Source organism: Odocoileus virginianus, chromosome 23, assembly GCF_023699985.2.
Source record: "Odocoileus virginianus isolate 20LAN1187 ecotype Illinois chromosome 23, Ovbor_1.2, whole genome shotgun sequence".
Taxonomy (NCBI): Eukaryota; Metazoa; Chordata; class Mammalia; order Artiodactyla; family Cervidae; genus Odocoileus; species Odocoileus virginianus.
In genome coordinates, this window is record NC_069696.1 from 13050011 (window position 1) to 13065800 (window position 15790).

The 15790-nt window shown below is 50.0% G+C and overlaps 1 protein-coding gene across 2 annotated transcripts in view; it reads left to right on the forward strand.

The window, feature by feature from the left end:
- Positions 1–634: 634 nt before the first annotated feature.
- The window catches only part of PPARA (peroxisome proliferator activated receptor alpha), a 71221-nt gene continuing 56065 nt past the window's right edge, over positions 635–15790 (forward strand). Inside the window, exons 1-2 of one of the 2 annotated variants that reach the window (XM_070453504.1) lie at positions 635–808; positions 1866–1991. The gene's annotated coding sequence lies outside the window, so the exon portion shown is untranslated. Of the gene's footprint in view, positions 809–969; positions 1304–1865; positions 1992–15790 lie in introns of those variants that run through there. The other variant, XM_020902080.2, reaches the window with a different exon arrangement.

Consider the following 15790-nt stretch of genomic DNA (forward strand, 5'->3'; position numbering starts at 1 on the left):
TGCCACCTGTTGACGCGCCCTCCCAGCCAGCGTTCCTGTTCCCCCACCCTCTGCAATCCGGGGTCCCCGGGACAAGGTCCTTCCCCGCCCGCCCTTGGCCCTGCGCTCTCCCCAGACTCGAGGGCACCCCGCGCCTCGGTCCCGGGTCTAGACCAAGCTCCTCGCGCGGGCCGGACAGAGCTGGGCTCCGGGAGGGAAGGCGGGGCCTCGCCAGCGTGGCCCGGGCCGCGGGCGGGAACACTCACCCGGCCCGCAGCCTCGCGCCCGCCCCTCCTAGGCTTCGGCCCTCCCCCAGTAAGCGGGGCCGGACGCGCGCCCAGGTCCAGCCACACGCGGCGTGCTCTTACGGGCGTTGCGCCCACCCGGGTGACCTTGAACCTCCGCGCACCCCCGCCCCGGCCTCAGTTTCCCCACTGGCGCCGCTGCCGTGGGACAGGAGGTGGGCAGCCCCCGCCGAGAGCGGCCCCACCCCCGCCCCCGCGGGCAGCCAATCGGGCCCCGCCGTCCGGGGGCTGTGTCCCCGCGCGGGGTGGGGCCGGGGGCGGGGCTTCCTGGAGGAGCTCCCCCCTTCGCGAGCCGCCGGAGCTGCCCGGCCCTGGGCCGGGGGCAGAGGGGCGGCGCGTGCCGCGGGGGCGCGGCTGGCACGGGAGCCGGGAGGCGGCGCCGGGCAGGGGCAGGGGACGCGACGGCCCCACGGCGGGGGCAGCGGGCGGCAGGGGCGGTGGCGGCCGCTAGCGCCCTGCCCGGCGCCGCCTCCCTAGGCGCGCTCGCCCGGCGGACCGGCAGGCGGCGGACTGCGCGGCCCCAGGTGCCAGGCGGCGGGCGGGCGGGCGCGCGCGGGGGTCCGGGGGCCGGGCTCCCCCTCAGAGTGGCGGCGGACGGGGAGGGGCCGGGTGGCGCATGCGCGGGGCCCCGGGGCGCGGGGTGAAGGCTCTCGCAGCTGGCTAGTACTGGGGATCCCGGGGCCCAGGGGGCCTCCCGTTGGTCGGCCTCCCTCCGAGCGCCCGGGGCCTGCCTGGAGCCCCGGCGTCCGCAGCTGTCGGTTGTGACTGGGGCCTGGGCAGGGGTCGAGGTCTCGGATCTCAGAGACACTAGGTGCTCAGGTTGTCCCCGACCCCGGAGAGAAGGCCCACCAGGCGGGAGCATCAGGCTCGCCGTTCCTTCTACACGGTCGAGTTTGGTTGTCCCCGACTGGGGGCGTTTCCGAGACCTCCGAGGATCCCCTAGGCCAGGTGGCCCGAGGTCCGGCAGACTGACCCTCGTGCGCCCGGCGGCTAAGCTCTGATGGGAGAGACACGCGCGGGTTAGTTCAGCTTTGAGGAATTGCCCTCACTTTGCACCTAAGGGCCATCGGGAGACCCGGACGGGCCGAGCCGGGCGAGCCCAGGGCAGTCTCCGCCGCGGGACGGCCCTCCCAGCCCAGGGCCCGCGGGTCTGGCGCTGGGCGCCCGCGCCCGGGTGTCCCCGGGTTCCCGGCTGCGCGCGGCTGTCCTGGCGGAAGTCCGGAGGGCTGGTTCTGCCCCTACGCGCTCCGCAGTCTAACCGGGAACAACGGCACACCCGTGCTGTCCTGCCTTTTTGAAGTTTAAAGGCTGGTGGCTGCGCCGCAAACGTCAAAGTTCTTTCTAAGAAAAGTCCGGGCTTGTATACTGCCTTGGATTTCGCGGAGCGCCCTGGGCAGTTCGCGGCCGCCTGCCCACCCCTAGCCCCCGCCGCCCCTCCCCAAACCCGGGAGTCCCCTCCTACCCCGGGCTGTTTGGGAAGGGGTGCGTGGGGCAGGGAGGCGGGGCTGGGCTTTTCTGGGACGACCCTGCCACACCATAGTGGTTGAAGACGCAGGGTCACGGTGACTTTCCTCTTTCAAGGTGGTGGAGAGTTGGGGAGAACCTTTACCGTCTTGCCGCCAAGGCCGCGGGAGGAGGGCCCTGCCTCTTCTGGGAAGTAACAGTCTATAGTCGGAGCAGCCCAGGGCCAAGACGTTGTCATCACAGGTAAATAGGAGGTTTGATTTACTCATTTTTTTCCAGACTGAAATATTGAAGTCTTTACTTCCATTGCCCTACAGACTAGCAATTTGAGGGTTAATTATTACCTTGCAATGCCACAGTTATGTCTATGTTCATGTCTTTGAAAGTAAGATAAATGTGGATAAGGTTCCCTTTTAAGTTCTTAAAAGTTGACTGTGTCAGTGTCCTTTAGGAAATTCCTTTCTTTACGGCAGGCTGGTTCCACGTAATTTAAAACTAGATAATATGACTGTGAGAAATGTTTTCACTTAACAGACACTTAAGATACAGACGCTGACAAGTCAGGAGTCATGCCACCTCTTAGCTGTTTTAATTCCAATTTGAATATCAAGCAGATGCTTGCCGAGCGGGTAGGCCAGGCCTAGAACTGCCACCAGCCAGGACAGTGATGCCCTGGAGGAGATGGTTCAGGTTGAGTGGTTCACTGGTCACTGAGGGAGCAGGCGGGGAGCTTGACAAACTTCTACACAACTTGAAAGTGACAGCAAGTTAACTGACCACAGAAAGCAACGTTTTCCCTCTTCTCACACCTTGGATGTGTGTAAGTTATTTCATAATCATAAAGTAATTCTTGTTACTAGCTCTTCTTTGTCCAACTTGTACCCAGATTTTTAAACATAGTGTGTGTGGGGGGGAGAGAGGATGAGAGAGGGGAGAAAAAAATGTGTTTCTTCTATAAAAACTATTTTATAAGCTTCTTTATTAAGCATTGGGTTATGGAAAATCTTTTCATGTGAATAAATGTGTGTCTATATCATATATTTCATCATGCTTAGAATAGTTATTAAGCCGATTCTTTAATATATGTACATTTTAAAATTCATATATTCTATAAATATTTACTGAGTTTTTAGCTGCCCTGGGATATTGTGTTTAGTATTGGGGAAGGCAACTGTGAATCTGCTCATGAAGCTGATTTTTATACCAGAATATAAAAAATGAGCTGAAAGAAGATGAAATTGGGGTGGAGAAAGGGAATCTATTTTTGCCATACACCTTGTGGTTAAATGATTGTTAACCAGTACTTTTTTTTGGATGTGTTGTCTGTGAGCATCTGTTTTTATAAGGATTAAGTAATCGTCTTTAAAAACTTCTATTAAAACATTTCTTTGCTTACGGTAAACAGATTTTAAACATGCCACATTTCCTCTTTCTGTCTGTGTGTGAATGAATGTATCCTTAACGGCAGAATGTCTTAAGTTCCAAGTGACCGGCGTTTGGGGTGAATGTTTGTACTAATTTTGTTCCACTGCAGTTAGAGGATGTGGCTTTTTGGGAATTTGAAGGCCTCTGTTTTTATTTCTGGTTTTGGTGGCTTGGTGTAGGCTTCATAGACACTTCAAGTAATGCCATAGTTTCTGTTTGTAGGATAGACATGTGCTGTGTCTGTTACTTCTGCCTTAGTAATTACATAGAACAGGCTAGCTCACTTCTAAGGCCATGTGATTGGGGAAAATTAGGCAAAGAATTTTAATTTCCAACTTGGTGTGAAGATAGTTTTAAGGTTAGGAACCAAACAGGGAAAGCCCTTGATGTCCCAGCGGGCCAGATTTCACAGAACCTGTTTTTTCTTCCCAGTATTTCTGTCACTTACATGCAGTGACCTGTCCAGTGGGGAACAGACCTCACCCAGTCTGGGTGGCTTGTTGTTTGGAGTGGTGTTCGTTCTTTGCTTCTAGAACACTTAACTGGCATCTTCTCTTAGCAGTATTGGGGAAGGATTTATGCACTTCAAAAGATGGAGAGTTTACTGCTTACTAAGTCAGACCTGGTACACAGTTATTTTGGTCGCTGAGCTGCCTTTGTTTCCTGGTCGCGTCAGAGAGGCAATCTGACAGAGTGGAGGAGGTGCTAGGTCATCACGAGGTTTGACTTGTGTGCCTTTAGGGACACCCGCTGGGCCAGGGGATCTCTGTCCCCCTCTCTAGACGCTGACTTTTCATCACAAAATGGGGCGTCGCTCCGCTCCACCTCTTTGAAGGGTTGGGAGGTTCAGAAGTGGTAGCAAAGAAGTGCGGGTGAAGATTCTTTGTGTCATGTAAGAAGCCACTCTCTCCCAGCCAGGGTCTAAAGAAGCACGCCCGTACCACCTACCCGGATCTGGTACCTGTGTTATTTTGGCTCTGACCACTAGATGATTTTTCAAAAGCTTTTGGAAAGAAGCACGTCCCCCACCCTGCATATACACTTTTATTAAAACAGTTTTTTCTTTACTTGTTCTTTTTTAAAATTTTTGTTTATTTATGTATTTGTCCCTGGCTGAGCTGGGTCTTAGCTGCTTTGAAGGCTTTTCTCTAGATGCGGAGCGTGGAGGCTTCTCCTTCCGCTGGCTTCTCTTGCGCAGCACACTCTTAGGTGCATTGGCCTCAGTAGTTACGGCACGTGGGCTCAGCAGTTGCCCAACCAGGCATCAAACCTGGGCCCCCTGCACTGGGAGCGTGGGGTCTTAACCACTGGACCACCAGGGAAGTCCATATGCTCAGGTTTTGATGGTGATGTATTTAGCATTTGTCCTTACTCTGGTATCCCCAGGCCCTGAAAACAGTTGTTCCTCTTCCTTGGAGGGTCTCCAGAAATGCAGGCTGAATGAAGTCTTCTTCCACTGAGTCTAACTCGATGAGAACAGACAATGTGTCAGTCAGTTTTGCCCGGCTCACCCTGTATCCTGAGTAGGACCTCGACATCCACAGATTCTGTATCCCCAGATTCAACCAACCATGGATTGAAAATACTTGAGGGGAAAAAAATTCCAGAAAGTTCCAAAAACCAAGACTTGAATTTGCCACCTGCCAATAGCTATTTACATAGCGCTTACATTGTATCCGCAACTGTTTGTATGGCATGCATGTGGTATTAGGCGTTGCAAGTAATCTCGAGGTGATTTAAAGTCTATGAAGGATGCGTGGGTAGTATGCAAATGCTTCACCGTGTTATTTAAGGGACTTGAGCACGGTTGGCAGGTGTTGGTGGCCCTGGGGGGCCTGGGACCATCCTTGAAGATGCTGATGGAGGACTGTGCCTGTTCCCTGGACCACTAGGACATGGACAGAATTGAATTCAGCAAGTATTTGTTGATTTCTTTTACAGTGCTCAGGAGTGGGTGGGAGCTAGTGGCGGGGGGGCTCAGAAGTCCAGCAGGGGCCTCCCCACCCCTGCCGGAGGATTTCCCCTTGGCATTTGGCAACTTCCCTCACACCCAGATGGCCAGAAGCCCTCCTTGCACCTGCACTAGACGGGCGTGCTCCTGCCCGCCTGCTGGACTCCCGCTCGTGGCTCCCACAGCATAGGTGTTATAAAGGTGGCAGCTGCCATTCACATTACTCTGTTTATATTATCACTAGATCTGGGGTATGCGTGCCAAGTTGCTTCAGCCGTGTCCGACTCTTTGCCACTCTGTGGTCTGCAGCTCTCCGGGCTCATCTGTCCTTGGGGTGCTCAAGGCAAGAATACTGGAGTGAATTGCCATTTCCTCCTCCAGAGGATCTTCCTGACCCAGGGACTGAATCCCCGTCTCTTATGTCCCCTGCATTGGCAGAAGACTTCTTTACCACTAGTGCCACCTGGGAGGCCCAGATTTGGGGTACATTAAGCATGAAATAGAGTTTCTACGGGGTGCCCTGAGCAGCTCACTAAAGAAAATGCTCTTTCTTTCTGCAAGATCATGCGTTCTAATTCTAAACAACGGACTCAGAAGGAAAGAGTTGTGTTCTAAATCTTCGTGAGTTGGGATATGTGCTGTTATTTAACAGGGCAAGGATCCTGTTGGCTGTCCAGCTGTGAAGATAAGATACACACAGGAGGAGTTAGAGAAAGCGTTGCAGGGGTTTGTCTTCTGTGTTCAGATGCCACACTCATTGCTTGGCTTTTAATTTTTAAAAAATGTTTATCTCAGTAGAGTTCATTTACAGTGTTGTGTTAATTTCTGCTGTACACAGAGCGACTCAGTTTTATATATATATGTTTTTTTTCATATTCTTTTCCATCATGTTTTATCACAGGAGATTGAATATAGTTCCCATCTGACTGCTTTTACTTTGCTTTATTTAAAGAGATTTGTGGAGCTTCCCAGGTGGCACAGTGGTTAAGAATCCATCTGCCAATGCAGGAGACACAAGAGACGGGGGTTTGGTCCCTGGGTGGGGAAGATCCCCTGGAGGAGGCAATGCCAACCCACTCCAGTATTCCTGCCTGGAGAAGTCCGTGGGCAGCGGAGGCTGGCAGTGTACAGTCCACGGGGCACAAAGAGTCGGCCACAACCGAGCACACACACACACACTCAAAGCGATCTGCAAATAAGAAAGAGTGGTGAGTCCTCTTCTGGTCTACTGTCTTTTATACTTTTAATTCAGAGACCACAAGTAAACTTTGAAAAAGGATCCCCTTGAAACAGGAAGAGTTTGGAAAGCAAAGACAGAATGAGTTGTCTCAAAGGTTATGAAGCTTCACAGGAAAGGTTGGAAATGATAATACAGTTAAGTAAATAGTATACTGGAGTTCCTCCTTCCCCCCCCCCCCCCACAATTTTGAAAAGCGAGTAAGGCACCAAGTCCCCTGAGGCCATTTGCAACTGCGTGCATCTGTGGTCGTGTGATAACCACACTGAGGTGACAGGTTGCCAAGTTCTAGTAACACAGACCAAGTCATTTAGAGGCTGACACGTGGCCATGGCCCTTTCTGAAATGTTCTAAGAAATTGTTAGCCTGATGTGTATTTAAGTACATATTTACAGTGAAGCAATGTGGCTAATAAAACAGAGGACTCAAGTGACAATCAGATCTTGATGATCTGAAATCAAGTTTTCTTCTATTACCTGTATGTTAAGTGGGATTTTTTTTAACCAAAAAAATTTTCAGAAGCATTTTCAGGCAGTGCTCCTCCTTGGACAAGTTGACATCTATTAGGCTGCCAGCATGAAGAACGTATGTCCCCTCTGTCAAGGATTGTGAATCAATTTGATAAATTCTAACTGGTAATCTCATTTTGGTTCATTTTATGGGACAGTTTGATAAGTGGGTTATTGTCTATTCTCTATCCACTCACTTTATTTCTGATTTTCTATCTGTGTATTGGGGATGGGATTAACAAGAGTGACATATAAAAAGAAAATGGCTCACAGCAATTTGAAATTTGGTTTAAATAGAGGCATCTCTTGGTGTACTGAAGTTATTTATAGTCCAAACAAAAAGGCAGTATTGGATGCGTTAACAATATCCTTGGACTTTAGGACTTGTGGGGGGTATATCTTGCCTGAATGTTATGATCACCTTTTCTTCCCCACCTTGAAACCTGTTGCAGAATCTATCCCCACCTCTAGGCAAGGGGACTCCAGCCCCATCTCTGCAGGGTCCCCGTGACCGTTAACAGCAATCGATCCAGAGCACAAGCAGGTTCAGGAAAGAGCCTCTTTCTTTCTCTCCTTTCCTTCAAATTCTCACTTTTCGAGAGCCGTTTACAGGAAGAAAGGCATTCCAGTGCAGTGCTTCTCAAGCCATAAAAGTAAAGCTCATCCACCACCTTCAGGCAGAGGTCCCGACAGAGAGGAGTGGTTGGAAAAAAACTCACAAAGTTCAGTTGTGCAAAAACCATGGCAGGAGCTTGTGGGGGGTGACACTCGACCAAGAAGGCTTTGAAGAAGAGGCATACAGAGAAAGGCATCAGAGTATCCACATGCCCTGGGGGCAGATGTTGCTTGAAAGAAAAAAAACCCAGCACAAACAGGGTTAAAAGAATGTGTTGGACCAGCGATGACAGAAGGTCATGGGGGTGGAAATACTGGTGTCTGAGCCAGAGCTGGAAGGTTCTGGACCTGGGCAAGGAGGAAAAGGCAGGGTGCCCACATGCCTGAGGAAGGGAGAGGGAAGGCGGGTCTAGGTGCTGGCTCCCCAATGGCGGGGGGTTCTACCACCCTCCACCCGCGCAGCCTGGGAACCAAAGATTGTAACCCCCCCAGCCCGGGGGCAGGAAGCCCCTCTCCAGGGCTGGTGTGTTGAATGGAAAGAGGAAGGCCCCCATCCTGGACGAGGGTGACAGTGGCCGGTGACGAGAGGAAGGGTTCCATGAAGAAAGGGACTGATTCTTTCTAAGTCCAGCTTGTGTGTGGATGTCAGGACCTAGCAGAACACAGCCCTGTTGGTCAATATTTCAGTAAAACAAAATTTTTAAACAAGAGTACCTAGCAGGTTATCAATATAAAAAAAAATAGGGTATTTTCTTTCACTCTGGAAACCAAAAATTATCGACCTTTTTCCTGCTGCTTTCTCTTTACTTAGTTGAAGGCAGCAAAGTTAGCTTTCAGTGTCTAGGTCAGAAGTCTAAGTGAAAGTGAATATTTAACCACATTCAAGGACGGCTGATAATCTTTAATACTAAGAGAGGCTCAGGACTTAAGAGAAAGAAGATTCTAGAAGGGAAAAAAATAGCCAGGAAAGCAGATAAACCCATGACTGGTTTATGGACTGGTGAAAGGGCACAAATCCGAGGAAGGGCTCAGTAACTCTGTGGAACGGATGAGTTCAAATGTGGGCTTTCGTAGTGGGGTAAGTCGTTTTCTAAAAGACGTTTCAGAAAGATCCATGGCCGCTTGTGATGTCAGACCTGGTGCGGTCTCTTTGAGAATGAGACCTCTGAGAGACAAAAACTAGTAAATAAAATTTAGAAAGGAAATCACTTTTAAGAGATGAGAAGATGATACTCCAACCGAAGGTATTAACACCTCCATGCAGATGAGGTCTTCGTCTTTGTACTCTGTGTGTGTGTGTGTGTGTGTGTGTGCGCTCAGTCATGCCCCACTTTTTCAGATCCCAGGCTACACTTTTTGTAGCCCACCAGGCTCCTCTGTCCATGGGATTCTCCAGGCAAGAATACTAGAGTGGGCTGCCATTTCCTCCTCCAGGGGATCTTCCCGACCCAGGGATCGAACCCACAGCTCCTGCATTGGCAGGCGGGTTCTTTAGTACTCAGCCACCTGGGAAGCCCTCATCTTTGTAGACTTGACGTTAGACTGAACCACAGCAGCAGAGGTTCCCCAGAGCGGCACTTTTCATCGCTGTTGTGACGGGGGGCCTGTACGCCCCAGCCTGCCTCCCTGAGACTCAGACTCAGAATGTCGGTTCTGAGCCCCCCGCATTTCCCCTCCCTGACCCTGGTCCTCCTCCTAGTCCAATATGTGGCCTCCCACTGGGGCCATGGAGGCAGGAGCGGTACTGACAGCTGAGCGGCTCTTGGCCACCGCCACCACCCGTCCACCCGCGCCCCTTGTCTGCAGATGGAGGCTGCTAGGGCTCTGAGTGGGAAGCCGTCCCCTGATGCAGAGCAAAAATGCCTTTTATTTTCATTATCACTACTTTTGGCTACTCCTTGAAGCTTGTGGGATCGTAGCTCCCCATCCAGGGTTCAAACCTGGACCCCTTGTGGTGAAAGTGGCGTCCTAACCCTTGGACCACCAGGGAATTCCCAAGAAGGCTTTTTCAAAAAATTTACTTTATTCAAGAATTTGTTGTTCAGTCGCCAAAGTCACATCCGACTCTCTGTGACCCCATGGACTGCAGCACACCAGGCTTCCCTGTCCTTCACTATCTTCCTGAGTTTGTGCAGACTCAAGTCCATTGAGTCGGTGACGCCATCCAACCATCTCATCCTCTGTCTCCCTCTTCTGCTCCTGCCCTCAGGCTTTCCCAGCGTCAAGATCTTTTCCAGTGAGTCTGCTGTTCACATCGGGCATCCAGAGTGCTGGAGCTTTAGCATCGGTCCTTCCACTGAATTCAGTCAGCGTTAGCTATGACAAACAACCTAAGCAGCGTATTAAAAAGCAGAGACATCTCTTTTTCCCACATAGGTCCATGCACTCAAAGCTATGACTTTTCCAGTGGTTATTCAAGTAGAGTTATTTAGAGTGTTGTGTTAATTTCTGCTTATAGGACATAAGACTGTTACACACACATACACAGGTGTAGATTTGCTTTCCTGTTCTTTCCCATTGTGGTTTATCGTGGGCATTGGGCTACACGGTAGGACCTTGTTGTTGGGGCTGTGTTGTTTCCTGGCTTGTTACTAGCTCTCTAGCTGTGACATGGACTTACTTGTCCTTGTTTGTCGACTCGGGTGGTGACCGGAGGGCAGGGCCTTGACGCCCAGAGGCCCATGTGCTTCCTCTGCGGCCAGCTCCTCGTCTGAGTCAGGGAAGCCCGCTCACCCTGCCGCTCACCTTTTCTCCTTCCCCACCCCTGCCCCAGAGATCTCAGTGCAAATCACTTTCCTGGGGAAGCCTTCCCGCCCTGCCTGCCTGGGTCAGGTCTGTCTGGCGCAGCGTCCCATGCTTTTGCCTGCACACTCGCCCATCACGTGTTCATCGTGGCGGCCTGGTGCGAGTCGCCCTCCCCAGCTGAGTCGCAGACCCTCTGGGGCAGGAAACCACATATGCCTCACGCTCTAATCACCAGAATGTGTGCCAGCAAGAGCCTCAGGACAAGCTGCGTGAACTCCGGCTTGGCTACCCCTCCGTTTGAGATTCCTTCCAGGCCTAGTCAAATACCTCCTCCTTCAGGAAGCCTTCCTTGATTCCTACCCGAGAGAGAGGCAGGAATTTTGTCACTCAGACACTCTACTGCAGTTTGAGTCTCTCTGGTTGGACGTGTTCTACCTTCACCTCTGCAGTTGTTTATTGAGTACTGCAGTCATTCACTCCTGAGCTCATTTGTTTATTCAACACACCTTTCCTGAGCCCCTGCTACGGGCCAGGCAGTGTTCCAAGTACTGGGGGCAGCAGCGGAAGAGGGCAGGCAGCGTTCCCTGCCATCAGGAAGCACTGCATCACATGGCAAGCAGGACCCCTGGGCTCAGGAGAGGGGCAGGTACCCAAGCAAGGCAGTGCTGCATGATGGCAGCCAACCCAGGAGACCTGATGGCCAAGGCTGGCCTTCTCCGAGCCTCCGGGATGCCAGGGGGACAGCAGCGATTTAATAGGGGTCTGCACACGTGCCTCAAGAAATACTTGTCTTTAACACATCCTTTCAACTGGAGCAGCAGCCCCCAGCCTTTCTGACACAGAGCAAGTTAGAAGACAATTTCTGGTTTCATGGAAGACAATTTTTCCACGGACCAGGGTGGGGGCTGGGGGATGGTTTGGGGAGAATTCAAGCATGTTCCATTTATTGTGCACTTCATTTCTGTTTTTATTACATTGTGATGTGTCATGAGATAATTACAGAACTCACCATAATGCAAAGTCAGCGGTAACCCTGGGCTTGTTCTCCTGCAACTAGACAGTCCCATCGGGGGGTGATGGGGGGCATGGGAAGCAGCTGTGAATAGAGGTGAAGGCTTCACTTACTTGCGCACTGCTCACCTCCTCCTGTGGGGCTCAGTTCCTGAGAGGCCACAGGGCAGTACGTGTCCATGGCCCAGGGGTTCGGGACCCCTGAGCTAAAGGAGCTGAGCTGGGAGAAAGGAAACGAGTGAACAGGTGATCCAAGCCATTGTCGCGCCCGTTTCAGTCTTCTGATGGTTACCTTCTTATTTCCCTTGGCATCACATGCTCAGCTGAAATCCTTCTGCCCCACTTAGGTCAGCTGGATTTAAACCTTAGAGGCATAGAGACTCCCACCCCGCACCTAATGACCCATCTCCAGGAAGCACCGCACTTACGCTTGCGGGTCTGCTGTCTCTGTCGCCGATGGTTGGGCATGAGGAGTGGAACAGCCCGCCGGGCAGTGATTCTGTCTTCATCATATAAGCGGGGTAGTTGCTTCCTGAAGGAGCAGGGGCATGAGAGATCAGGTGCCCATCAGCCTGCCGTTGTTCGGTGTCATAGAAGCGAATGAGGTGAGCTGTTCCTTAGACACACACAAGCCCCTTTCCTAGGACCATAGACGGCTGATGTCTATGCCTCCAGGGCCCCAGGCTTCTGGCTCCGGTGGCTGGGGTGGTAGGGAGAGAGGGCTCTATCCTGCCCAGGTCAGGAGCTTGGTTACAGCAGGTGGGAGCAGGGCTACCACCTGGGGATGCTGGAGAACCCCCATGGGCGCCCGGCTCCAAGGCTGTGGCGTGTGTTGGGTCAGCTTCTCACACCAGACTCACCTCTTTGTATTGCTCAGTCACTCAGTTGTGTCCAACTCTTCGAGACCCCACGGACTGCAGCCCGCCAGGCTCCTCTGTCCGTGGGATTTCCCAGGCAAGAACCCTGGAGCGGGCTGCCGTTTCCTCCTCCAGGGGATCTTCCCAACCCAGGGATCGAACCGCCGCCTCTTGCATCTTCTGCATTGGCAGGCAGGTTCTTTACCACTGAGCCACCTGTCTCTAAAATCCAGACAGTGGAAATGGGTTTCAGGTCTTTTTAAAGTCAAGTTTACTGAGGTGTAATTTACATTCAGTAAAACCCATCCTTTTTGGATGGACAGTTCTGTGCCTTCTGAGCATCCTCCATGCCTGTTTTCTTCCTGATTGTCAACCAGAGGTGCCCACATTCCTCGGCTCGTGGCCCCATGTGGTTTCCAAACCTGCTGTGTGGGTGTGGTCCTTCCATGCCCTGAACCTCTCTCACCTCCCCTTCTGCCTCATTTCAGCCAGAGAAGGTTCTCTGCTTTTTAAAGGCTCAAAAATGGGGATGTGGACACTGCTGCTATTTAGGACTTTAGAGGGGCAGGCAGAGGAGTTTAGTGAAAGTGATTTATCCACATGCTTGAGGAAAATGGTTGAAAGTGTCACACAGGGAGTGAGCCTAGCCCTTCCCCCAATCACATTAATAGAACTCTCTAAGATATTTCACAACATTGAAAGTACAAAGTATAGAATGTTGGACGCAGATTCAGACTTAGAAAGGAGGATTTTTCTGAGCTCCAAAATCACTGCAGACCCTGACTGCAACCATGAAATTCGAAGACACTTGCTCCTTGGAAGGAAAGCTATAACAAACCTAGGCAGCGTATTAAAAAGCAGAGACATCACTTTGCTGACAAAGATCCGTCTAGTCAAAGCTACAGTTTTTCCAGTAGTCATGTATGGATGTGAGAGTTGGACCATAAAGAAGGCTGAGCACCAAAGAACTGATGCTTCTGAACTGTGGTGCTGAAGAAGACTCTTGACAGTCCCTTGGATTGCAAGGAGATCAAACCAGTCCATCCTAAAGGAAATCAACCAACCTTCCTGAATATTCACTGGAAGGACTGGTGCTGAAGCTGAAGCTCCAACACTTTGGAGCAACTGGAGAAAGCCCTCGCAGCAATGAAGATCCAGCACAACCAAAGATTAATTAAATTTTTTAAATAACCTAGAAAATTTTTTTAAAGTAATCAAGCATCAACAAGCATGAAATGCTTCTGGATAAAATGCGTAAGATCTGAACACTGAAATCTCCCAAACGTGGCTGAGAGGAATTTGGAAAGACCTGAATAAAGGGCGAGTCACAGCAGGCTCCTGTGTTATCAGACTCAGTGTCATTATGATGACACTTCTTCCCAATGATCTACAGGTCCAGTGATCAAAGTCAGATCTCAGCGTGCCTGTTTGTAGGAGTTCACAAACTGATTCTAACGTTATATGGAAATGCAACGGACCTGGAGTGGCTAAAACAACTTTGGAAAAGAAGAATGCAGATGAGGGACTTAGACTACCTGATTTCAAGAATGACAGAGCCACAGTAATCAAGACAATATAGTATTGATATGAAAATAGAAAAATAAAGGAATGGCACAGAATAGCAAGTTCAGAAATAGACCCAACTATGTGGTCAACTGATTTTGAACAGAGTGACACATTATTTCAGTGGGAAAAGATAATTTTTTCAACAACTCGTGCTGGAACGATTGGATAGCCACTTGCAAAAGAACAAATCTCAGCCCCATATCATGTCATATTAAAAACGAAGAACTTGAAATGGGCCATAGACCTAACCTTAAGAGTGAAAACTGTAGAAACTTCTAGGAGAGACAGAGTACATCTTAGTGATTCAGGGTTGGTAAAGATTATAATTTAAAAAAATACCAAAAAAATAAAAATAAAAAAAATACAAAATACAAAAGAAAATACAGGCTACCAAAGAAATGAATAAATTAGACTTCATCAAAATTATAAACTTTTGGGTTTCCCTTGTGGTTCAGTGGTAAAGAATCCCCTTGCCAATCCAAGAGACATGGGTTCGATCCCTGGTCCGGGAAGATCCCACAGGCTGTGGCACAAGTAAGCCTGTGTGCCACCACTCCTGAGCCTGCGCTCCCCAACAAGAGAAGCCACTGTAGTGAGAAACCCACCCACCATAACAAGGAGTACCCACAGCTTGCTACAGCAAGAGAAGAACCCACGCCGCCATGAAGGCCCGCAGTGGCCATAAATAAATAAATAGAATTTTAAAAGTATAATCTTTTTCTCATCAAAAGGCACTTAAGAAAATAAAAGACAAGCCCCAGACTCGGAGAAAATATTTGCAAAACATGTTTCTGACCAAGAACTCGTATCTGTAAAGAACTCTCACAGTTCAATAAGAAGATGGCAAACAACCCAATTAAGAATGAAAGCAAAAGTGGGCAAAATCTTTGAACAAATTGTTCAGTAAAAGGTTATTGGATGGCAAAAAAGAATAAGAAAAGGTGTTCAACACCATTAGTCATTAGGGAAATGTAAATTAATAGTAGCAGATATTGCTATTAGTAGTGAAGTATTAGTCTTTCAGTTGTGACCGACTCTCTGTGACCCCAGGGACTACAGCCCAGCAGGCTCGTCTGTCCATGGAATTCTCCAGACAAGAATACTGGAGTGGGTTGCCATTCTCTTCTCCAGGGGATCTTCCCAACCCAGGAATTGAACCCGGGTCTCCTGCATTGCAGGCAGATTCTTTCCTGTCTGAGCCAGCAGGGAAGTCTGCTGTTAGTAGTAGAGAGATAGTAAACCCCAACCAGAATGGATAAATTAAGAAGACTGACCAAGTGTCAAGTCTGAGGACATGGTGTGGCAGGAACTCACAGTGATGATGGGAGTGTGAAGTGGTACTGCCTCTTTGTAAAACATTTTGGCAAGTGGTATCACTGACGCTATTACTGAAAATATCATATACCTGAAGGACCCAAACTGAAAAGTCTACAGACTATATGATTCCAACTCTGTGACTTTCTGGAAAAGGCAAAACTACGGAGACTGTAAAAAGATCAGCGGTTCTCAGGGCTGGGTGGAGGAAAGGATGAGTCTGAGCACAGAGGATTTTTAGGTCAGTGAAGCTCCTCTGCTTGATACGGTAACAAGCACTGGTTCAGTTGCTCCGTTGTACCCGGCTCCTCCCATGGACTGCAGCACGCCAGGCTTCCCTGTCCTTCACTATCTCCCAGAGTCTGCTCAGACTCATGTCCACTGAGTCGGTGAGGGCATCCAACCATCTCATCCCCTGTTTCCCACTTCTCCTCCTGCCTTCAGTCTTTCCAGCATCAAGGTCTTTTCCAGTGAGTCAGCTCTTCACATCAGGTAGCTAAAGTATTGGAGTTTCAGCTTCAGCATCAGTCCTTCCAGTGAATATGCAGGACCGATCTCCTTTAGGATGGACTGGTTGGATCTCCTTGCAGTCCAAGGGATTCTCACGTGTCTTCTCTGACACCACAGTTCAAAAGCATCAATGCTTTGGCACTCAGCCTTCTTTATGGTCCAACTCTCACATCTGTACATGACTGCTGGAAAAACCACAGCTTATTTATATCCTTATATGTTTGTTCCACAGAGTGTACAACACCAAGAGTGTACCCTGATGTGAACTATGGACTTTAATTAGTACATTGACATTGGCTCAT